Source organism: Gracilinanus agilis, chromosome 5, assembly GCF_016433145.1.
Source record: "Gracilinanus agilis isolate LMUSP501 chromosome 5, AgileGrace, whole genome shotgun sequence".
Classification (NCBI taxonomy): Eukaryota; Metazoa; Chordata; class Mammalia; order Didelphimorphia; family Didelphidae; genus Gracilinanus; species Gracilinanus agilis.
Window position 1 is genome coordinate 93969207 of NC_058134.1, and position 25446 is coordinate 93994652.

Here is a 25446-nt window from a genome sequence, read left to right on the forward strand (position 1 = left end):
TTTCTGATATGGGATTATTTAGGTATTCTATTTCTTCTGCTGTTAATCTAGGCAGTTTATATTTTTGTAAATATTCGTCCATATCTCTTAAATTGTTATATTTATTGCCATATAATTGGGCAAAATAGTTTTTAATGATTGCCTTAATTTCCCCTTCATTAGAGGTGAGGTCTCCCTTTTCATCTTTGATACTATCAATTTGGTTTTCTTCTTTCCTTTTTCTTATTAGATTGACCAGTACTTTGTCTATTTTATCTGTTTTTTCAAAGTACCAGCTTCTAGTCTTATTTATTAATTCAATAGTTCTTTTACTTTCAATTTTATTAATATCTCCCTTGGTTTTTAGTATTTCTAATTTAGTTTTCATCTGGGGATTTTTAATTTGCTCACTTTCTAATTTTTTGAGTTGCATGCCCAATTCATTGATCTCTGCCCTCCTTAATTTGTTAATATATGCACTCAAGGATATAAATTTCCCCCTGAGTACTGCCTTGGCCTCATCCAACATAGTTTGGTAGGATGTCTCATCATTGTCATTTTCTTCAATGAAATTGTTGATTGTTTCTATGATTTCTTCTTTGACAAACTGGTTTTGGAGAATCATATTTTTTAATTTCCAATTTATTTTTTGAGTTGCCTGTCCAGGTGCCCTTACTAATTATTATTTTTATTGCATTATGATCTGAGAAGGTTACATTTATTATTTCTGCTCTTTTGCATTTGTTAGCAATGTTTCTATGCCCTATTACATGGTCATTGATTACACTGAGAGTAAGGTTTGATTATTACGTCTTAATGCTCTCTTCCTCTCCTTCTTATAATAGTATTTGTCCCCTCTCCTTCCCATGCCATCTTTGTGTGTAATAGAATATCCCATTTTTCTTATTCACTCAAGTTTCTCTTGGTGTCCCCTGCTATTTACCCCCTCTTTCCCATCCCCCAGGCCATCTTAGATTATTTAGTGTTTCATCCTCACCCTATGAATTATTCTTCTGATTACTATAATAGTGAATATTATAATAGTGAATAGAGTTCACTACAGAGAATTATACATAACATTTATCTACATAGGAATACAGATAATTAGATCTCACTGAGGCCCTTAAAAAGGCAAATTTAAAAATTATAAGTTTTCTTTCTTTTCCCTCTGTATCTTATTTACCTTTTCAGGTTTCTCTCGATTTTTGTGGTTCGATGTCAAACTTTTCATTTAGCCCTGGTCTTTTCTGTGCAAACAGCTGGAATTCTTCAATTTTGTTGAATGCCCATACTTTCCCCTGGAAATATATAGTCAGTTTTGATGGGTAGTTGATCCGTGGTTGCAGGCCCAGCTCTCTTGCCTTTCTGAATATTGTATTCCAAGCCTTACGGTCTTTTAGCGTGGAGGCTGCCAGATCCTGTGTGATCCTGATTGGTGCTCCTTGATATTTGAATTGTCTCTTTCTGGCTTCTTGAAAGATTTTTTCTTTTGCTTGAAAGCTTTTGAATTTGGCAATAATATTTCTAACCGATTTCTTCTCTGGGTCGAATGTAGTGGGTGTTCTATGAATCCTTTTGATGTCTATATTGCCCTCTTGTTGTAGGACTTCAGGGCAATTTTGCTGAATAATTTCTTTTAGCACGGAGTCCAGGTTTCTATTAATTTCTGGTTTTTCTGGAAGACCAATTATTCTCAAATTGTCTCTTCTAGACCGGTTTTCTTGGTCTGTCACTCTCTCATTGAGATATTTCATGTTTCCTTCTATTTCTTCAGTCTTTTGACTTTGTTTTATTTGTTCTTGTTGTCTTGAGAGATCATTAGCTTCCAATTGCTCAATTCTAGCCTTTAGGGATTGATTTTCGGCTATAATCTTTCGGTTTTCGGTCATGATCTTCTGGTTTTCGGCCATAATCTTCTGGTATTCCTTTTCAATCTGGTCATTTCTGGTGTTCAATTGCAAGATTTTACCTTTTAAACAGTTATTTTCTTGCCAGATCTCTTCCATTTTCCTCAAAATCTCAGTTTTGAACTCTTCCATAGCTTGTGAGGAGTTTTCCTTATTTGAGGATGGTCCGGATGCTTGTTTGTTCTCCTCCTCTGTTTGCTCGGTTGTCTGGATTTTCTCTGTGTAAAAGTTGTCGAGTGTTAAAGGCTTCTTTTTCTTGTTGTTATTCTTTCTCTTCTGAGTTTCTTGAGGCTGGGTAGCCATCATTAGCCCAGCAGCTTCTCAGGTTTATCCTCGCGCTCGGGGGTCTGTCCGTGGTCTATTGGCTCCTGAGGTCTGAGTTCTGGTTTTTTCCAAGGTCAAGCCCCCTGCTGGACCCACTTGCTTGATCCTCTGCAGGAGGTTCCTTTACAAGTCTCAGGGCGCTGCTTCCACAGTCGTATACCTGTCTGCACTGGTTCCCCACTGAGGTTTTCAGAGCTTTAGTTCCTGGCTGTGTCTGCCTCCACCCACACCTCCGCCCGTGCCTGTGCGCTCTGCTCCAGCGCTCAGATTTTGCTTGCATTCTTTGGCTTATTGGGGTCTTAGATCTTGCTGCTCTCAGGAACAGGCCCCAGAGCTGCCAATGACTCGATGGGTGCCCCAAACTTGCTCTATTTCTTTTTCGCTGGCTTCAGAGCTATAGGTGTTGTGTGTGGAGGGGGTGGGGGTGGGGTGGTTGCTCAGCCCGCGATTTAGTGAGAACCCTTTATAGCCTGGAAATGTCTTGATTCCACGTACCTTCCACTCTGTGCCCTGTTGTGGGGTTCCTCCGTTCGTCTGAACTTGTTTTTATGTCCCCTTGAGGAGTTTTGTGTGTTTTGGTCAGGAGAGGTTAAGAGCTGCTTCTTACTCTGCCGCCATCTTAACCCGGACTCCTCTCATAGATTTTTATATGATGTCTCCTCATTGTGTTTCTCTTAAATGAAATTATTAAATGTTTCTATGATTTGTTATTTTACCAGCCAATTTTAGGGAATTATATTATTTAATTTCCAATTAATTTTTGATTTGTCTATCCATATACCCTCATTAATTATTATTTTTATTGCATTATGATCTGAAAAAGGTAGCATTTATTGTTTCTGCTCTTTTGCATTTGTTTGTAATGTTTTTATGCCCTAATACATGGTCAGTCTTTGTGAATGTAACATGTGCTGCTGAAAAGAAGGTGAATTCCTTTTTGTTCCTATTTATTTTTCTAAATTCCCTCCCTCATTTCTTTCTCTCCTATTTGATACTTCCTGCCACTCTCCCCCTCCCTTGGTTTTCACCTTAAAACTTCCCTGTAGAGTAAGATGGAATTCTATACCCCAATGGATGTAGATGTTCTTTCCTCTCAGGACTTATTCCACTGAGAGTAAGGTTTAAGTATTAACTATTTCTCCTCCTTATAGTAGTTTTCTTCTTCTTCCCCTTCCATGTGCCCCTTCATGGGATATAATTTATCCTATTTTTCTTTCTCCTCCAAGTTTCTCTTGGTGTCATCTTCTATCCCCCCCTTTTTTACATATCATCTTAAACCACTTAGTACCCCAACCTCTAGCTATGAATTATTCTTCTAACTACTATGATAGTGAAAACAGTTTTTGAGAGTTATAAATATCATTTTTCCATTTGGAATATAAATAATTTGACCTTACTGAAGCCCTTAGTTTTCCCACCACTTTCTTGTTTACCTTTCCATGTTTCTCTTGAGTTTTGTATTTGGACATCAAATTTCCTGCTTAGTTCTCATATTGTCTTTAAAAATACTTGGAAATCTTCTGTTTTGTTAAATGCCCATACTTTCTTGTTGAAGTATATAGTCAGTTTTGATGGGTAGGTGATCCTTGGTTGTAGATCCAATTCTCTTACCTTTCTGAATATTATATTCCAAGCCTTGTGGACCTTTAGTGTGGAAGCTGAAAGATTACATATAATCCTGACTTGGGCTCCTTGACATCTAAATTGTCCCTTTCTGGCTTCTTGCAATATTTTCTCCTTGACTTGGAAGCTCTTGAATTTGGCAGTTACATTTCTGGGGGTTGTCTTTAGAGGATTTAATATAGAGGGTGATCTATAGACTCTGTCAATGTCTATTTTGCCCTTTTGGTTTGAGAATATCAGGGCAATTTTCTTGGATAATTTCTTGTAATATGATGTCAAACTTTTTTTTTAGGTTTTTGGGTAGACCAATGATTCTCAAGTTGTCTCTCCTGGATCTGTTTCCAGGTCAGTTATTTTTTCAATGAGATATTTCGTGTTTCCTTCTATTTTGCCATTCTTTTGACATTGCTTTATTTATTCTTGCTGTCTTGTGCAATCATTAGCTTCTACTTGCCCAATTCTAGTTTTTAAAAACTAGTTTTCAGCTATGATCTTTTGATTTTCCTTTTCGGTTTGGTCTAACCTTCTTTTCATGGCTTCCAACTGGTCAATTCTCATCTCCAAGTTGGTTGTTGTTTCATGTGCTTTCTGTGCCTCTTTTTCCAAGTAGGAAATTCTGTCTTGTAAGCTGTTATTTTCCTTTTAAATCACTTGCATTTCTTTCTTCCACTTTTCTTCCCATTGTTTCTCCACCTTTCTTACTTGGTTCTTGAGCTCCAATTTGAGTTCCTCAAGAGCTTGTGACCAATTTTGATTTTTTTTTTGAAACTTTGGATGTGTTTGCTTTTTTTGTCACTCTCTGCTCTTGCCTCTTTAGTCTGCTGTTTTTCTCCATAGAAGTTATTCAGGGTCAGAGGCTTTTTCTTATTTTTTGGTACTTGTAGATTGTAGTTCTTTGGTATTGATGGTCATTGAGGTGTTAGTTTTTTCCTCCCTTCCCATCCAGAAATCTGAGTGAGGAGGGTAGTCAGCTCTCTGTGTATTGAGCTACAGATTGGTTTTTGCCCTTAGGCTATTTTCCAAGTCTCTGTGGAGGCATCTGTAGTAGGCAGCCCGTACTCACTCCTGCACTCAGCACTCTTCAGCCTTGATTTCTAAATCTTGCCACCAAGGTTTTGCTCTGTACTCTGGGGTAAGACTGTGGTGCCCTCAGCCAGCTCCCAAGAATTTAGAGATTGCCCGAGCCCTTGCTCTGTCTCTGGCCAGGTAGGTGGTGTGGAGGAGGGGTGATCAGCTCCCAGTTTGGTAGGTATAATTCTATCCCCTTATAGCATGGAAATGCCCAAACCCTGTCTACCTTTCAGGCTGCACCCCATGTTAGAGCCCCTTTCCTCATCTGATTTTGATTTTTGTCGTCTTGAGAAGCTTGTTGTTATCGGTAGAAGGAAGAGTCGTGAAGTTTCTTCAATACTGCAGCCATCTTAGCCTGGAAGTCCTGATGAGCCTTTTTAAGGGATACTTTCCTCCTGTGGAAGCCACTTCCCATCCAACTCTCTTTTGGCTCCTAGAACCTATACCATGTGCAACAGCCACACTTTGGTAAATGGTCTTGGCAGGCTAAATAAGACTGAGGCTAAGCAACAGGCCTGAAATCTATTGGTGAGCTAGTGGGATGTCTACCCTGAGCACACAATGACCTCTCCTGGTGGAAGGGACAGATGAGAGCAGATTGTTATTATATAAATCTTGGGAAGGAATTAATTGGAGAGTGTTGTATGATAATAATTGGACACCTAGATATAATAATGATCCCAAAGGTCAACCCAAATTCAGCTGATGTTATAAGAGAATATGTAGAATCTGCTTACTCCAATCCCAAGATAACAAAACTATAACACAGGGCTATAACAGCCTGACTAAGGAATCAGCTGATTAGGGAACACAGCTGACCCTTGTCCTAACTGAAGCCCTAGTGAATTGATGATGGTTATTAAATTACTTAGTTTGATACATTATAGACTTTGGATGTTTGGTCTATCAGGATTAATTAATTAATTGACTTGTTCTGAATGCAGATTTGATATTAACTGATGTGTTAAAGGGATATTAGAAATAAAACTCCTTTACTGGCTGAACAGGATCCTGATAACTGAAACCTCCCTTGGATCTTTGAGAATTCACAGGCAAGTGGCTTCTTGGAAAGACAGTTTAATTGTTGAAAGTTTAAGGAAAGGGGAAACTGGGTAAGATGGAAAGTGGGGTTTCCTGAGTAATCTAAGTTGTATAGCTTGATGTTTAATCTTCAATTGATTATTGTTGATTAAGGTTCTTGATTGGCTAGCAGCCTGGCTAAGGCCTGTTTGGCCTCAGCCCTAAGTCAAGGCTTGACCCTGCTGATGATAGATTTCTTTGTAGATCTTCTGGTTGATAATAAATCAGAGAATTGAGGTTGATGGGATACTGTTGAAAACAGTCTGTAAGCTAGAGTTGGTTTCTGAGTAAAGAGAGTATAAGCTATGCTTAAACCCTTCTCTACTCTTGCCCAAATTTCTCTAACAGAGACAAAGTATCTCAAAACTGAGACCAAGATCTGTTCAGATCTGTTCCTTTTATAGGCAAATTTCAACTGCCCTGGCTCATGCCAGGCTCAGACCAAGCTCACGCCACCTCAATTCATTCTGCATTTTAAGCAAGTAACTGTCCATCACTCTTGACCTAACATGGCTGCCATTATATTTCTTTACATGTTCCAGTAGTCATGAAGGTTGTTGAAGCAGTCACTGTGGTGCACTTAGAGCCTTGTTAGACATTAAAAAAAGCAACATCATCCACTGCATCCCAAGACATAACCAGCTATTTCAACGTTTAGCTTACCACTGAACTTTGATGACTCTGAAAGAGTGAGGATGAAAAGTTTTTACAACTCTGTCACTCTTAAATCAATTTATGCTTTAATCAAAAGTCATTACACACCCAGGGTTGTTATTTTGGTCTTTGAATACAAAAGATGATAATGAATGACCAAACATATGCAGAGATTCTGGCAGCAAAAACTTGCAATTCTGAATTTATATAACCTAAAATTACAAAAGGTAGGAAAATTCCTGAATCTTGAAATTCATGTCAGACAATCCACTAATTTATAACTGAGGAAGATTAAAACCAAAGGAGTTAAATGACTTGCCCATGGTCACATACAGTAAGTAGGAGAGATGGCTGAGAAATTAGGCATTTTTACTCTTTGGCAAATGTGTTTTCCCCCTATCTTCCCTTTATATTCTACTTCTTTAGGCCCTCTGACTCTACTCACTCTACTCATTATACTGGGCAGCCTTAGGCTTGGAGGCAGGGGGAAATAAGAAGGAAGTTTTAATCTAATTATTAACTAGAAGGAAAGAGAAGGAGAAATGAGGGAAACTACAATATAGGGATGCGACTTTTATTCTAATGTTACCCAAAGTTCACTCACTGAAAGACAGCTTCATATCTTTCAACTATCTCCCTGTGTGAAAATTAAGAATGACAAAATCAGGACAGATCTTTCAACATCTGTCATATAAGATCAGTGCATAAGGACAATGTTTAAAGAAATTTGGACAGATCTTGTCTGTATGTCACAATTTAAGGATCATTAGGGCACCTATTCAGCCTTTCCCTTCTTACCCTCTTCTGCACCACTACCAACACCAACATTACTTTGGATTAATTCCAAGAAGCCCAGATTGTCATGAAATACTTTTTAGAAACTCAACCTATTAAACAACATTAACCAGGAGCATCTTAGTATATATGCATAAGCTCCACTGGTCTTAATTTGGAGCAAGTTTTGATAGGGGAGATAGGGAACAGTGTACTCTGAAATTGGAATATTATTCTTGGATCAGAAGGTCCTGAAGTTAATAGTCAATATTCAGTAATCAAGAGGGCAAGAAAGCCCTTGTCTGCAAATGGAGAAGGGAGAACACAAAAACCTTTCACTGTCAAAATTTTGACATTACTGATCCCAATGAAATGAAACACACCCACATCCTCTCCTTTAGAGGCACCTGGGTGTCAAGATGGATAGAGCACTGAATGAGGAGTCAGGTAAACTTGAATTCAAAATGAGATTCAGATGTTTATTATCTGAAACCATGAGCAAGTTTGCCTCAGTAGACTCAGTTGTAAAATAGAGATAATAACAGCACCTACCAAGCTTGCAAGTTTGTTGTAAGGATCAAATGTTACATTTGTAAAGCAATTAGAAGGATGTCTGGCATATAGTAGTTGTTATATAAATGCTTATTCCCCACCCTCCATAATCATATTGTATCATTTTGATTCAATATTAAATGACTCATTCCTATAATTCTACACTACTTGGTCAGTCCTATTCTGTCTGTTTCTATCTATAGCCTTGTTTTTTGTTCCTAAATTCTCTTTGTGCTATCCTTGAAATATCCTTTATGTGTCTCCCACCCATAGATATATAGTAGGACCTGGTTTTAGATTAATTCAACATTTGTAAATTCAGGTATACTCAACTGGCAATTCAAAAAATAAAGATAAACAATTTTGGAAAATAAAATTTTTAATTTTGTGCAAAATTCATGTTTTTCCCAAGTGCCCTAAAGTCTTCAAGCACTTTGTCCAATCACTCTCATTCTTACTCTTGCACCAGACATTAGATCCCATATCAGGCTTTGTTCAGAGTTCTAACTTATAACAAATTACGTCCACAACCAGAGCAGTCTTCTTTTTGTTTCATTAATGTTACTTAGTTATTACTAACATTTGCCCCAAAGTACATGAATTATAATTCTAGTAGCCCTAAGAAGCCTAAGAAAAAATGTAATGTTTCTAGCTATGTTTGTATAAGAAATACTTATTAAATAATGCAGTTCACTATTAGGTACAATTATTAACTTAAGCAAGGGGCTTTGGAACATATTGGTTGCATAAAACAAAGTCCTACTGTAACTGCCTGATATAGATATAGATGTCCTCATTTGTTGTGTTTCTAGTCACACAATTGGTCAGGATTTTTGATTGCTCTACCTATAGAATGATCTAAAGTGGGATACAGAACAGCTCTCAGCATGTTTGCACAGTTAGTATGTGGTTAACACTTGAAGGACGATTCTTAAATTCTAGCTATTCTTTAATGTGTACATCTTGGACACACACTGGGGAAAAGAAATGATAAAGGAAGAAAATACAGGTGGAGGAGGAATGTATGGTAAGCATTCTCAGTGGATTTGTTATTGATTTGCTTAATGTAAGGGAATTCATGTCATAATGCCATTGGGTGGTTATATGTTGATAACTCTTAGTTCCTGATCATCACTTGGAGGGTAAGTAGCCAGGTGCTGCCATCTTGCTGTAGGCTACCTCTCTGACAGTCATGGGATAAGTTAACTGAAGCAAGGGATCTCAGTGTTTACCCTAAATTTCCATGCTCCAAGACTTCCTTTTTGCACTGTACTTATTTTATTATATTTTTTATGTTAGTGAACATCTTTAAGTGTACTACACATAGATGGAAAATACACAAAGTAACTGAACTACTTCTATTCAAATACTACCCTATAAATAGGGTAACCAGAGAGGACAGAAAACACTGTTCTCGTTGGAAAAAGCAAATTGTTCTGATTAAGGAGAAACTTTTGGTTTCAGAATAGTGCAAGATATTGCTGGTTTTAGAAATCAGTCAAATACAAAAGTATGTGAGATATGAAATATAATCCTTCCTATGTATTTTATACATACCTACTGCTGACATTCATTATTTTCTTGCCATGGGCATAGGATTTCATGACATGGTCAAGCTGTGTCCACTGGAATACTCTCTCATTTTTTTTCACAACTTGTGAATTACAAGCCCTTTTAGATATTTTGTTGGGTAGTAATATATTTTAGGAAATAACATTCTAAAGAAAAAAGCCAGTGTAATTGAGAAGAAATGTTTTCAGGGCCCTTAAAATAAAAAAAATTAATAAAGCTACATTTCTATAGCAAAAAAATTACATTTGAGGGGAAATAAATATTTTCCCTTAGAAAATGGAAGGAAACAGTTTGAATAAGAGAAACTGAAAGCTATTTCCCTGATGTTACAAAGGTCAATAAACTGATATCAGGGTACAGGAAGGATAAGGAAGTAACAACAAATTCTCATTTTAAGGGGACTAAGAGTTGCTAACAGAATTATTAGAGCTGTGTATACAAGGTTCTAGGTACAAAGAGAACATCAAATAGTTCCCAAGCCCAGAAGTACTCATCACAGGATTTGCATGGCTAGAAAAGCCCCAGAGGATGATTGCTTACCCACAGGACACCTGTTTCTTCTGCTTGTTTTTGAAGATAATAATGGTCTGTGATTGGTCCCATGAATATAAGCATGTCAGGAGACAACATGCCATGGGTAAGGGTTTATATTTGCCTTGTGAAGTGAAGAGACAGAAGAGGGAAGAAATTGGAAAGAAGAAATCCTGAAAACCCCCAAAAGATTATGAGATCACCTGATACAGTCCCCTGCCTTCAAGGAAGTGAATTTTTAAACCAAGAGCCATAGAATCTCAGAGTTAGAAAGGAGCTCAAGAAATCATCAAACCCAAACTTTTCTTTATCCTTTGAACACTAGAATGAAAAATCACAGATTTTTTTGGATGACAAATGGTCATCCAAGATCTAATGAAGACCTCCATGAGAAGGAATCACCTTGTAAGGCATCCCATTTCATTCTTTCATTATTCTAATTGTTAGGGCATTCTTCCTTACATTAAGTGTAAATGTGACCCTTTGCAACTTCCACTCATTCCTCTTAATGCTGTCTCCTGGAACTAAGCAGAACAAATCTCATCAGTCTTGTGTGCAATAACCCTACGCATACTGAAAATAAGATTGATATGCCCCTTAAGTATTTTAGGCAATATTTCCTCAGTTTCTTCTTCTGATCCTGGCATGGTATGAACACAAGACATTTCGCCATTATGAATGCTCTCCTTTGAATGATCTTTCTTTCTTTCTTGTAAATTTTATTTTTTGTTAATTAATTTGTTTAGAATATTTTTCGATGGTTACATGATTCATCTTCTTTCCCTCCTGTCCTCCCTGCTCTGTCCCAGAGCTGATGAGCAATTCCACTGGGTTATACATCTATTATTGTTCAAAGCCAATTTCTATATTATTCATTTTTGAAATAGAACGATCATTTAAAGTAAAAATCCACAATCATATACTCATCTAACTGTGTGATCAATGATATATTTTTCTTCTGCATTTCTACTATCACAGTTCTTTCTCTGGATGTGGAAAGCATTCTTTTTTGTAAGTTTCTTAGCATTGTCCTGCATTATTGTATTGCTACTGAGAAAGAAGTCCATTACATTTTATTATACCACAATGTATCAGTTTTGTGTACAATGTTCTTTTGGTTCTCCTCCTTTTGCTTTGTATCAGTTCCTGCAGGTCTTTCCAGTTCACATGGAATTCCTCTAATTCAACATTGCTTTCAGCACAATGGTATTCCATCAGCATCAGATACCACAATTTGTTCAACCATTCCCCAATCCATGGACTCTCACACATTTTCCAATTTTTTACCACTATAAAAAGCTTGGCTAGAAATATTTTAGTACAGATTTCTTTCCTTTTGTCTTTTTGGGGTACAAGCCCAGCAGTGGTATGGCTGAATCAAAGGCCTGGCAATCTTTTAAAGCCCTTTGGGTATAGTTCCAAATTGCCTTCTAGAATTATTGGATCAATTCAAAACTCCACCAGCAATGCATTAATGCCATAATTTTGCCACATCCCCTCCAACATGTATTGCTTTCCTTTGCTGACATATTAGCCAATCTACTAGGTATGAGGTGAAATCTCAGGGTTGTTTTCATTTGCATTTCTCTAATTATAAGAGATTTAGAACATTTTTCATGTGCTTATGATAGTTTTGATTTCTTCATCTGAAAACTTCCTATTCATGTCCCTTGACCATTTATTAATTGGGCAATGACTATTTTGTATAATTGACTTAACTACTTATAAATTTGAGAAATTAGACCTTTGTCAGAGGTTTTTGTTATACAGATATTTTCCCCTAATTGGTTGCTTCCCTTCTAATTCTGGTTCATTGGTTTTGTTTGTAATATAATGTAATCAAAATTATTCATTTTACATTTTGTAATATTCTCTACCCCTTGCTTGGTCTTAAATTCTTTGCGTTCCCATAGACCTGCCAGGTATACTATTCTCTGTTCACCTCACTTACTTATAATTTTCCTCTTTATACCTAAGTCATTTATCCATTTGAAATTTGTATTGGGATAGGGTGTGAGATGCTGTTCTAAATCTAATCTGTCTCATATAGTTTTCTAATTTTCCAAGCAGTTTTTGTCAAATCTTGGGTTCTTGTCCCAAAAGTTAGGATATTTGGGTTAAACATACACTATCTTGCTGAGGTCATTTACTCCAAATCTATTCAATCGAGCCTCCATTCTGTCTCAGCCTGTACCATATTGTTCTGATAATCACCATTTTATAATACAGCTTAGGATCTGGTACTGATAGACCTCCATCCTTCACATTTTTTTAAATTATTTCCCTTGATATCCTTGATTTTTGTTCTTTGAAATGAACTTTGTTATAATTTGTTCTAGTTCAGTTAAAAAGTTTCTTGATAGTTTGATAAATATGGCATTGAATAACTAAATTAATTTGGGTAGGATTATCATTTTTATTATATTGCCAGTGAGCAACTAATGTTTTTCCAATTATATAGATTTAGTTTTAATTGTGTAGAAAGTATTTTGTAGTCATGTTCATATAATTCCTCTGCTTTTTTTGGCAAATAGATTCCTAGATATTGTATATTGTCTAGGATGATTTTAAATGGAATTTTTGCTTCTAACTCTTGCTGCTGAGTTGTTAGAAATATATAGAAATGCTGATGATTTATGTGGGTTTATTTTGTATCTTGCAACTTTGCTAGTTATTGATTTTTTACACTAGTTTTTGAGTTGATTTTCTAGGATTCTTTAAATAGACCATCATATCATGTGCAAAGAATGATAGTTTAGTCTCCTCATTGCCCATTTCAATACCTTCAAGTTCTTTTTTTTCTTCTCTAAATGCTACCTCTAGTGTTTCTAATACAATGTTAAATGATAGAGGTGATAATGGGCATCCTTGTATTTTGTCAAAGGTTTTTATTGCATCTTTTTAGATAATCATGTGATTTCTGTTGGTTTGGTTGTTGATATGGTCAATTATGTAGATGGTTTTCCTAATATTAACCCATCCTTGCATTCCTGGTATGAATCCCACCTGGTCATAATGAATAATCCTCGTTATCACTTGCTGGAGTCTTTTTGCTATTATTGTATTTAAGCTTTTTGTGTCTATGTTTATTAAGGAGATTGGCCTATAGTTTTCTTTCTCTATTTTTGGTCTGCCTGGCTTTGGAATCAGTATCATATTTGTGTCATAAAAGGATTTTGGTAAGATTCCTTCTTTGCATATTTTGTCAAATAGTTTGTATAGTATTAGTATTAGTTGTTCTTTAAATGTTTGATAGAATTCACTTGTGAATCCATCTGGCCCTGGGGATTTTTTCTTAAGGAGTTCCTTTATGGGTTGTTTAGTTTCTTTTTTCTGAGATGGGATTGTTTAAGTATTCTATTTTCTCTTTCATTAATCTGGGCAGTTTGTGTTTTTCTAAATATTCACCCATTTGATCTGGATTGTCATAATTATTGCCATAAAGTTCTTAATAATTATTTTTATTACCTCTTTGTTAGAGGGGAGGTCTCCCTTTTCATCTTTGATATTGTTAATTTGATTCTTTTCTTTTTTATTAGATTAACAAGTACTTTATCTATTTTATTTGTTTTTTTAAAAGTACCAGCTCCTAGTCTTATTAATTTGTTCAATAGTTCTTTTACTTTCAATTTTAATAATTTCTCCTTTGATTTTTAAGATTTCCAATTTGCTTTTTAATCTGGGAATTTTTAATTTGTTCTCTTGCTAGTTTTTTAAGTGGCATATCAAATTCATTGATTTCTTCCCTCTCTGATTAGTTGATATATGCCCTCAAAGATATTAAATTTTTACCTGAGTACTGCTTTGTTTGGATTCCATAGATTTTGGTAAGTTGTTTCTTCATTTTCATTCTCTTCAATGAAATCAGCAATTGTTTCTTTGATTTGTTCTTTGCCATCCAGCTTTGAAGAATTATATTATTTAGTTTCCAATTAATTTTAAATTTATCTTTCCATAAGCCCTTATGATTATGATTTTTATTGCATTGTGATCTGAAAAAAATTCATTCATTATTTCTGCTTTCCTAAATTTGTTTGCAATGTTTTTAAGCCCTAGTGTGTGGTAAATCTTTGTATATGTGCCATGTGCTGCTGAAAAGAAGATATATTTTTATCCCTATTTATTTTTCTCCACATATCTATAAACTCTAATTTTTCTAACATATCATTCACTTCCCTTACTTATTTCTTATTTCTTTTTTGGTTTCATTTATTTAGTTCTGATAGTGGAAGTTTGAGGTTCCCCACTAGTATGGTTTTACTATCTATTTATTCCTTAAGCTCCTTAATATCTCTTTTATAAATATGAATGCTGTACCATTTGGGGCACATATAATGAGTACTAATAATTCTTCATTATTTATACTGCCTTTCTTTAAGTTGCAATTGCCTTCTTTATCTCTTTTAATGAGATCTATTTTTGCATTAGCTTTGTCTCAGATCATGATTGCTATTCCAGCCTTCTTTGTCTCAGTTGCAGCCCAGTAAATTTTGTTCCAGCCTCCTACCTTTACCCTGTGTATGTCTACCTGTCTCACTTGTGTTTCTTATAGACAACATATAGTAGGATTCTGGTTTTTAATCCATTCACTATCTGCTTCCCTTTTAGGGTGAATTCATCTATTCACATTCATAGTTGTGATTTCTGTCTGTGTTTTCTCCTTGATTTTGCCTTCCTCCTTTGATTCTGCCTTTTTCCTTATCCCTCTTACCCTCCCCTCCAACTTTTCACTTTTAGTCAGTCTCCCCCTTTCTCCTCTCTTTCCTACCTCCTCCCTTCATATTATTGCACTCTTACTATAGTGCTATTTAAACAACCCTTCAATCTCTCTCTCCCTTTTATTGCTCCCCTCCCCACCAACCCATTTATTACCCTTCTACTTCTCTATAAGGCATGATACAATTCTCTGCCCCAATGGATCTGATTGTTCTCCCCTCTCTGAGTCTATTCCAATGAGTGTAAGATTTAAGTATTACTGTCCTCAACCTCTTCCACCCTTTCATTGTATTGGTTTCTTCCCCTCCTCCCTCCATGCGCTTTGTTTTGAAATATATATTTACCCCATTTTTCTCTTTTCCCATTTCTATTAGTATTATACTCTTTTTACCCTTAGTTTTTTATATATTTTTGACATATCATCCAATAGAGTTTATGACTGTAACCTTTAGGCGTACTTCTTCTAGCTACCCTGAAGATAACAGTTTTAAGAGTTACCAATATCTTTTCATATAGGAATACAAATCATTTGAACTCATTTGGTCCCTTAATTTTTTCCCCTCTCTTAATTACCTTTTGGTTTTGTGGTTCTCTTGAGTTCTGTATTTGGGCATCAAATTTTCTGTTTAAGTCTGGACTTTTCTTCAGGAATGCTTGGAAATCTTCTATTTTATTAAATGACCATACCTTCCCCTGCAAGAATATAGTCAATTTTGCTGGGTAGTTGATTATTTGTTGTAGACCCAGTTCCCTTGCTTTTCAGAATATTTTATTCTATGCTTTCTGGTCTTTCAGTCCTTCAGATAGCAGCCAGGTCCTGTGCTATCTTAACTGTGGCTCCATGATATCTAAATAGTTTATTTAAATCAGCTTGTAATATCTTTTCCTTGTTTTGGAACATGGTTATAACTGGGTGTTTTCAATTGGGGATTTAATGCAGGAGGTGATCTACGGATTCTTTCAATCTCTACTTTACCCTTTTGTTTAAGAATATTAGGGCTGTTTTCTTAGATAATATCCTGTACAATGATGTCCAGGCTTTTTCTTTTGGCATGATTTTCTAGTAGTCCAATAATTCCTAAATTGTCTCTCTTAGATCTATTTTCCAGGTGTGTTGTTTTATTAATGAGGTATTTCTTTTTTAAAATTTTTTAATTCTTTTCATTTTGTTTTAATGTTTTTATTCTTTTTTAATGTTTTAATTCTTTTCATTTTGTTTTAATGTTCATGTGCCTCTGTTTCCAGGTAACATATTTTGATTTTTAAGTTCTTTTCTCAATTTTATTCAACCTCTCTTATTGTTTTTTTGGATTGTGTTTTGAGTTCTTCCAGAGCCTGGTTCCAATTCACTGTAGTTCCTGAGTTTATGCTTGGTGTTCCTTGGACCCCCTCTATTCCATTTGTTCTTTGCTCACTACCTGAATAGAAGCTATTGATTGTATTTTTTTTCTTTTGCTATTTTTTACTCCTATTTTTTCTTCTTTACCCCCCGTCATTGGCTGTATTCTTTTTCCTCTGTTTATTTGCTGGATCTGTGAGTTTGGTCTTTTCTGCCCTGAAGGGCCTTCTTCTCTCCTCAGATGATTAACTGAATTAGGCTAATGGAGTTGACCTATTGTATTAATGAACTCTGAGGCCAGACCTTCCCCAGCTGCCAACAGAGGCTGAAGGTGAAAATGAAAGTGTGGAGACTGAAGGGAGTTACCCTCCATCCTCCTCTCACTGCTTTCTGCCAGCCATCTCCTTGCCAGCTTCTCCATCATATCCCTGAACTTCCCATGGTGGTACCAAGGTACTCTGTTGTGGTTACAGTCTTCTCCCTGGGATCCAGGTTGGTGGATTCCTACTGCAGGTCTCAATGCAGTAGTTGAAATAGGTTGGATCTTTTCCTTATTCCCGAGAATTCAACTTTATCTGCATACCTTTCAGGTTTGATTGAGCAGGATAAACCCATGGCTCTTTCTTGCTGCTGAGCTTGGCTCTTTGTCCACTCTGTACCCTTGCTTCTCTGGTTTTCTGAGAGATCTCTGAGACTGAGCCCCTCTGCTCTCTGGAGGCTTCTTCTCTGCACTATTGATAAATTGGATTAATTCAGTTGAGGTGATCTGTAGAGCTGAATGTGCCCTGCGGCCAAATTTCCAGAGGCAGAAGCCCAAGATGGAGATTTGGTGGCTGAAGGCTGGAACCATCCTACCCTCTTCTCTGTTTCTCTCTTCCATCTGCCTCCTAGCCAGCTGTGGTCAGAGCTCTGAGTTCATGTAGTTGTGGTAGCAAGGCACTTCTTTTTTTTTTAAGCCCTTGTACTTCTGTGTATTGTTTCATAGGTGGAAGATTGGTAAGGGTAGGCAATGGGGGTCAAGTAACTTGCCCAGGGTCACACAGCTGGGAAGTGGCTGAGGCCGGGTTTGAACGTAGGACCTCCTGTCTCTAGGCCTGACTCTCACTCCACTGAGCTACCCAGCTGCCCAGCAAGGCACTTCTTAATGGTTGGAGTCCTGGCCCTGAGACCCCACTGACCACTGAGTCTCAGCATAGTAGGTGGGGGAAGGGCTCTTAGACTTTTCTTCTTTATTTTCCTTAAACCTGAAAATTCAACCTTTTCTATGTACATTTTAAGTTAATCAAGCAGTAGGGTCCCTTAGCTCTGTCTTCTTGTTGGATTTGGTTTTCTGTCCCCCTTGAAGCACTTTGTTTTTGATTGACGTGGAAGGTTTATCACAGAGCATTTGACTTTTGCTGCTTCTAAACTTCCATATTAACTCTGCCTGCCTTTGAATGCTCTTTAGCACAGAGATTCTTAACTTTCTTGGTGTCATGTACCTTAATGGCAATATGGTGAAGCCTACAGACTCCTCGGGATATTTTTGAGTACACAAATACAATATACATAAGATTACAAAGAAAACAAGTATGTTGAAATGTAATGAAAAAATATTTTAAGTGAGTAAAATAGTAAGATATTTCATTGGAGGTCTAATACCTACAGTAATTTTGAATGAATGATGATGGCAAATAATATTTCAAAATATTTGCAATAAACCTAATGTGATACAAAAAGTCTAATTCTTTTTTTGACAAGTCTTAGGTACTGTGAAAGAGAATTCTTTACTCTATTGTCTATCCTGAGTGAACACTAACCTAAGTACCTCACTAGAGACTGAATACAGGATTAACTCCTTTGTCTACTTTTTAAACTGAATCATCAAAAGATTGAACACCCTAGTTAGTGCTAGGTGAGAAGCCAGCAAGATACTTGGAGAGCTCCACCCTTTTTAACTCAATTAGTCAGAAACTTGTGAATTCTTTTAAGAAGTTCACATAAGATTTCACACCCTCAGAAACTGTTCAACCAGGAAACTGTGAAACTTTCCTTTGAGAAATTGACCTTCAGAAGGTGAGAAGTCTATATCACAGACTGGTAGTGCTAGACAATTTGTAAACTGTGATTGGCCCCTGTGAAGAGGGGAGGAGACAAGAAGTCACCATAAAGGCAAGGCAGAAGTCCCTCAGAGGAGATGGTCTTTGAGAAGATAGTCTGAAGAGATTGTCTTCTGTAGATAGTCTTCTGACTGGGGAAGAGTCTTTGAGGGAGCTTTCCTAGAGATTGTGGCTTGGATCATGGGTGTGGAGCTCAGCTTCAGCTTAGACTCTGACTCCTAGATTACTTTTTTGGGTGAGTGAAAGGCTGACTCCCTTCCTAGTTTCCTAAGAGACTAGCTTCCATCTTGCAGAAGGCCTTGGGGTTACTCACTACCAGCCCTCCTGGCTGTGGACTAGTATAGGTACTTTCTCTAATTTCTTTCACATTTCTCTATTGTTTCCCCTCTATTTTGGTAAATACATTTCTTACTTGAGATGTAATAATTTTAGCAACCACATTATTTCATATAATTTAAAACCAACTAGAAATGACTAAAAATAAAGATATAATTTTTCCCATCCAAGTTCAAATAGAATCTGAAATATATCCATGACCTGCCTTTGGTCTCATGGATCCTAGATTAAGGACACCTGATTTAGGATATTGATATCTTTAATAAAACATAGCACCAAAGAAGTGAACATAACAATCAAGATATGACCTCACCAGAAAAAAGTAGTACTCTCACCTTTCTAATTCTTTATACTATTTTTCTCAAATTGGTCTTAGATCATGGTAGATTTTGGGGGCTATGATATCACCTTGCTATTTTCATTAAACTTTAATCTATTTGGGGTGATTTATACTAGAAATTCAAGAATGGTCTAATATTAGTAAACCATCCACATAATTGACCATATCAATAATCAAACCACAGAAATCACATGATTATATCAATAGATGCAGAAGAAACCCTTGATAAAATACAACACCCATTCCTATTGAAAACACTGGAATGCATCTCTAGATGCAGAAGTAATCCAGAGCAGCTTTGTGCCACCATGAGAATCCTCTCCAACCATGATTAAAATATTGCCACAAAATGAATACAAAAGTGAAAGAACCAACAAGGAGACAGAGTGAAACAACTTTCAGGAAAAGAAAAACGCAAAAGGTAGGCAAAGAACATCTGGGGCACTGGGGTGAGAGGAGGGTGAAGCCAGCAAGAAGCTGTGGCAAGAAGGGAAGAACAAGTCACACACTACCACTCCACATCTTCTGTCTGAGGTTTGGGAATCTATGTCCAAGCCAATATCATGGCCCTGAGATCCTGCCTAGGCAAATAGTAGTAGAAGCCAACCCATATCCCTTGAAATGTCAAACTTGTAGACAAGTCCAGAGCCCCAGACCAGGGAATTATAGTCTTAGTTTGGGATAAGGGCTTAGTTCAAACTTTGGGGTGCCTGATAGTACTACATACTAAGTACTGATCTTTTTGTCTAAAGCTCAGGGCAGACCTCCAAGACAAGACAATCAAAGGTGTGTCTGATTGAATCAAGTACACAGTGAGACCAAAAACTTGAGCCTAAGCCTGAGGCTAGAATTTGATCAGTCCCTGACCTGATGAAGTTCAGAGTGAAATCAAAAGCATACACCTAAGCCTGTGGCAAGTCTTTAAGCTATCAGCATCACAAGACACAATTGAATCATCAGGGAAAGGGGAACTCATCCATCAAACCATCATATCATCGCCCTCCCAAGCCTATCTAAAATTAGATAGTAAAAATGAACAAATAAGAAAAAAGCACCTAATTCTAAAGAATTTTTATGGAGACAAAGAGCAAGGTACAGACATAGAAAGGGACAGCCAAAGCAAAGGAAACACATGCAAAATCCAAAAGAAAAATAAGGATTGAACACAGACTCTGGAAGAACTCAAAAAGAACTTCAAAAACCAAGTAAGAGAGGCAGAGGAAAGATGGGAAAGAGAAATGAAAATGATGCAGGAAGAAATGGGCCAATTGAAAAAGGAAAACCAAAAACTGACAAAGGAAAATCAGGCCTTAAAAATCAGAATTAACCACCTAGAAACTAATGATTTCATGAGAAATCAAGAAATAATAAAGCAGAATCAAAGGAATGAAAAAACAAGGAAAACATGAACTATCTTTTTGAAAGAACAATTAATCTAGAAAAAAGATCTGGGAGAGACAATTTGAGAATTATTTGAATACCTGAAAGCCACAATCAAGAAAACACCTTGTACATTATATTACAATAATTATCAAAGATAACTGCCCAGAGATTCTTGAACAAGAGAATAAAATTTAAATTGAAAAAATTCACAAATCACCTCCAGAAAGAAAACACTAGAAAGTATAGGAATAAGAAGGGTCCTTCCTCAAAATAATAAACAGTATATAACTAAAATCAATTGTTTTTACATTGTCTTTGCCATAAGACTGTGAGCTCCTATTAGACAACTGATTTTATTTGTTTGTCTTTTTGTTGTTAGTTTTTCTTTTTGTACCTAGAGGACTTAGCATTGAGACTTTTACAAAGCAGGGGCTTAATAAATGTTTGTTCACTGACTAACTGATAGATACTCCCTATGTTACCAGGGCAAGTTGCAAGCTGTGAGTCACCATTTTCTCATCTGTCAAAGGGAAATAATAAAATTGTACTGCCTTCCTGACAAGGTTATTGCAAGTCAATGCCTTTATATACCTTGAAATAATGATGTATGATGGCAGCAAATATTTTACATGGATGCCTTCAGAGAGTTTCTTTTTAGCCCTCCCAGAAACATTAGCATTTCAAAGGCAGTATCCAGGTAAAGGAAAGAAATCTGCATTTGGTAGAATTTCAATCAGTGTGCCAAAATGAAACATACTATTTCTTAATGAGTGTAAGAGAAGTGTTTTAATTTTTCCTTGGGGACAAAGTATTTCCAGAAGCCCCCCAATGTTACAGTCATTTATTTACCTTTGCACAGGGCCAGACTTATATTGATATGGATGCTCTCCCTTCCCAATCTAATGTTGCACCACTGATTACTATCTTTTGGGTGATTTCTATGAGTCCACCTGATAATATTTCATCATTAATTTGTAAAATTCCTTTCAATAGCATAGCTGAAGAATCACTGAAAATCTTTAAATTTCTTTGAAAAAAACGAGATAAAATAAAAGGATGAAAAATTGCTAACCACTAGATTTTGGTCCTCTGGTAGAAAAGAACATTCCATTGACAGGCAAAGATAAAAGCAAAAAGGAAGAAAATTAGCAATATCCTTTTTATTCTGTGAGATCTATAATACTTAATAGACGTATAAAAGTTAATATTTTTAGAGTGTATAAAATTTGAACACAGTTTCACACACATAATCTCAATGGAGCCTATTAACTATGGAGGGAGTTACCACAAATATTTCATACCCATTTCACAGATGATAAACATGATGCTTAGAGAGTCAAAGGACTTGACTTCTAACCTTGGTTTTCCTACTTACTGTGTGACCTAGAGCAAATTATTTACGTTCTCTAGATCTTTGTTTCCTCAATTGTAACACAAAGGGTTAGATATTCATGATCTCTGAGGTCCTGCCGAATCTTCAAATCTCTAAGCTTATGATCATGTAATGTGACTTACCCATAGTCATATAGCTAATACATTTTAGAAATAGGGCAATAGAGGTGAGAGTAGAGGGAGGCTAATGAGAAAGCAATACGGACAGAAAATAAGCCTAAACTAAAATTCTTCAATTCTATTCAGCTCAATATTTCATCTTCTGGCATTAATTGACATGATTTTGTGACAAAGGAAAGGATAGCAGATGAGATGATAGAAGCCTTACTTTGCTTTTGTATTGTGTTAAAAATAAAAGTATACTCTAACAAAAACTTTCCAAAATGAAAGGAGAGGAGGAGATTCTTGAGAAGTTTACATGAATTTCTTATCTCTTTTTTAGAATGAGGTGAAATAAAGAAATCAATCATTAGAAAGCAGGAAATAACTTGAAATATCCAAGGTTCTATATTTTGCAGTAGGGTATTTATGAATCAGAAAAAACTTTAAGTTCCAAAGAAATAAAGCCATAATGGAAGCATTTAGGGGCATCCAGTAGGTGGCCTTATATCTGTGTCCCATAACTGGCCCAGATGAAAAGTCTATTTCTTTGCACAAATTGGGGTCAAATCAGGCCTAACCATATTGTTAACAAATAAAAACATTTTCAAGGACAAACATGCTATTTAATAATTGCTTCAAGCTACAAAAATATTTAAAAATCCAAGAATTACATGAATAAAACATATATGCAAAGGTGTTTATGATATACCAATACTGAAGTGTAAGAACACATATTTATGTGAAAAGAACAAACTAGTTTCAGTTATGGTAAATTTCATTGCTTCAGTTAAAAATAAGAATTCACATAAATATTTAAACAGTTGTCTTAATGATGTTGCTAATGTTCATAAGAATGAATCTATCTCTTGGCAGGACACTTAGTGAATCCACTTGTGAATTTGTTTTTGTTCCCATTAGTGTTGAAATCCTTTCCAAATTCAGAAGGACAATTTTCTTTATTGATATCATCCTGATGTTATCATGGGTTACGACAAACAGAATGGATCAAAAGTACTAAAAACATGAATGTGTTAGGCTGCTAGAGACAATTCTTCCCAAAGATATAACAACCCCAGTTTCTACTAATTCACAGTTCTATTTTCAACCCTAGGTGTCCTCTATTCAGTTATATTCTATTCTGGGTCAGTAGACTATTTTTGTCCTGGGAAAATGCAATAGAGTACATTTGTTTGTGGTTTTCTATGCAGCTATTAAGAATATTTATTTCTTTTAAGTTAAATTAAAAGTTTCAATGAGCAGAAGGCAACAAAATCTAATTAAAAGAAACTAAAACTGTGAGTTAATAGATTTAGGTTCTTATTTGTAAACCAGATTTCTGATATTAGGAAAGTGATATCCTTGTCTCTAATTTTCCACTTTTCTTGAGAATCAGGAACTATTTTTGGACCTTGAACAAGTTACTGACCTCTCTTGGGCCAAAACTCTGTCATCTATAAAATTATAGAGTTGGCCTAAATGAATTTTAGGTCTCTTTTAACTATAGATATATGATTCCCCCTTTCCATTCCTGAATAAATGAGAACTGGAAATGTTTTTTTTTTTAAGTTATAAGTTGGTATTTCTCTATTTTATGTATAGATCCTTCAAACTTTGGATTAGAAAAAAATTCTTAAAATTTTGCTTTTCTCTTTCTTTTAGATAGTTTATCATTATGGCTATCTATAGGTCTGGAGCTACCCACAATTCATTCTTATGTATCTTGTGAGATCTCTAATTTTAATTTATCTTTGAGAGCTCTCATTTCTTCTCTTAGGATAGATTTACTAAATTGTATCATAGTATGTGATATTATGTTATATCATATGTCAGATCCTGCAAAATTATAAGAAAGTGATAGAGCCTAGACCTGTGATTTTATTGGTATAAAAATATGCTGGTAAGGTAACTAGTAGTACAGGCTGCCATCTTCTCTTCAATGTGTGTAGAGTTGGAGATTTGCCTGGAGCACAGAGAATCCAACTGACTTACCTAGTATTACAGAGTCAGTATATGCCAGAGCCAGAACTTAAAGCCAGTATTTTTGACACTGAAACTGGCATTCTGTCTCCTATGCCATATTGTTTGTATCTATCATAACATCACATTATATCATATATAGCACATTGCATGTTATAAATTTTATTTTATTATACCTGTACATATTATAATATATTATTTCATTTATCTTATAACATTGCTATATATGGATCATATATTGATAAAGAAAGGAGGTAGAAAGATCACTTGATAGGCAGATAGATAGATAGATAGATAGATAGATAGATAGATAGATTAAGAGAAGGTATCAAGGAAATCCCTGATAAATGTGTTGGTTTTCCCTAATCAAATTGCCAAAATTGCCAAAATTTCAGAGCATAAGCCTTTATTTGAGGCCCCAAAGAGTACAAATTCACTCCTGAATTGTAAACATCATTCTTGCCATATATATAGGGTTCAAAGGCTGTGATTTCCTAATGAGTAGCTATGAATCAGTTTTTTTACCCTCATAGTCTTTAAAAACTGGTTCTCTCTCTTGAACTTCCTTTCCAATTTCAAAAGACATATGTGGATACAGCAGGATGGAATGTTATTAGAGACAAGAAGATGAAGAAAGAAAATGTACCATTTGTAATTTCAACCACTCCTAAGATTTACAGATTTATCACAGAGGTATAATATGAACTAAAATCCCTGCCAGGGTGGCATGAGAGCATGGTCACTAGTACAGTCTCTTTTTGTTTTTATTTCCCTCTAGGAGCCCAGAGCAGAAACCTGAGACCTGATAGAAAGCATCTCCTAGTTCAAAAAGTGGCAGTAGCTAAGATGCTAAGAGATTTCCTATTGAAGCACTTAGCAACAAGAATTTTAGTGTGCCTACATGGTTCTAAGTTCAGGAGTCATGAAGTCTGAGAGATCTGACATTGTACTTTCTATAGAGAGAAGGGCTTTTCTTGACATAGCATGTGCCTTAGATAAAGAAAAATATTACTTAGTTCCTGTGTAGGAACAGCACTACATTCTAAATCACATAATGGTATTTTGAGACTATATATGCATCTGGGAGAGAGATATTTTACCAGAGTATCAGAATGTTGCTTAGTAAAGCAAGATATAGTTAGTCATATCCCTTGATGCTACCTTCTTAAGAATAATATAGCATATTCACACAATTAAATTCTTGAATTGAGTTAATTGAAGCACCAGAGATACAGGAACGCAGGAGTGGAAAACTAGAATTTCCAAGGGCACCATAATAATGTTGGTGGGTTTTATGGAAATCTTCTTTCTCTTGTATTTCTCTTGTTTTCAAATGACTAATTTTCATGATTCTATAACTGCAGGATAATTGACCAGTTTCGGAACTGCCAGTTCCCCTTTGATACTGAATCTCTTCTAATAAACCTTGTGAATACTAAACAATCAATCAATAAACACTTATTAAGAAACTGATATATGCCAAGCCCTATATTAAGTGCTGGATATACAAAAATAGGCAGCACATAGATCCTGCCTTCAGGAATTTTACAATCTAAAAGAATATACAAGGTACCCACTTACTATCAAATTTCATGTGTTTCCATTCAGTGACTGATGCTTCACAGGCTAAATTACTAATTTCTAATTGTTCTGTACTGTTCTGTACCTCCAGTAATGAGGATCCCACTCTATTGT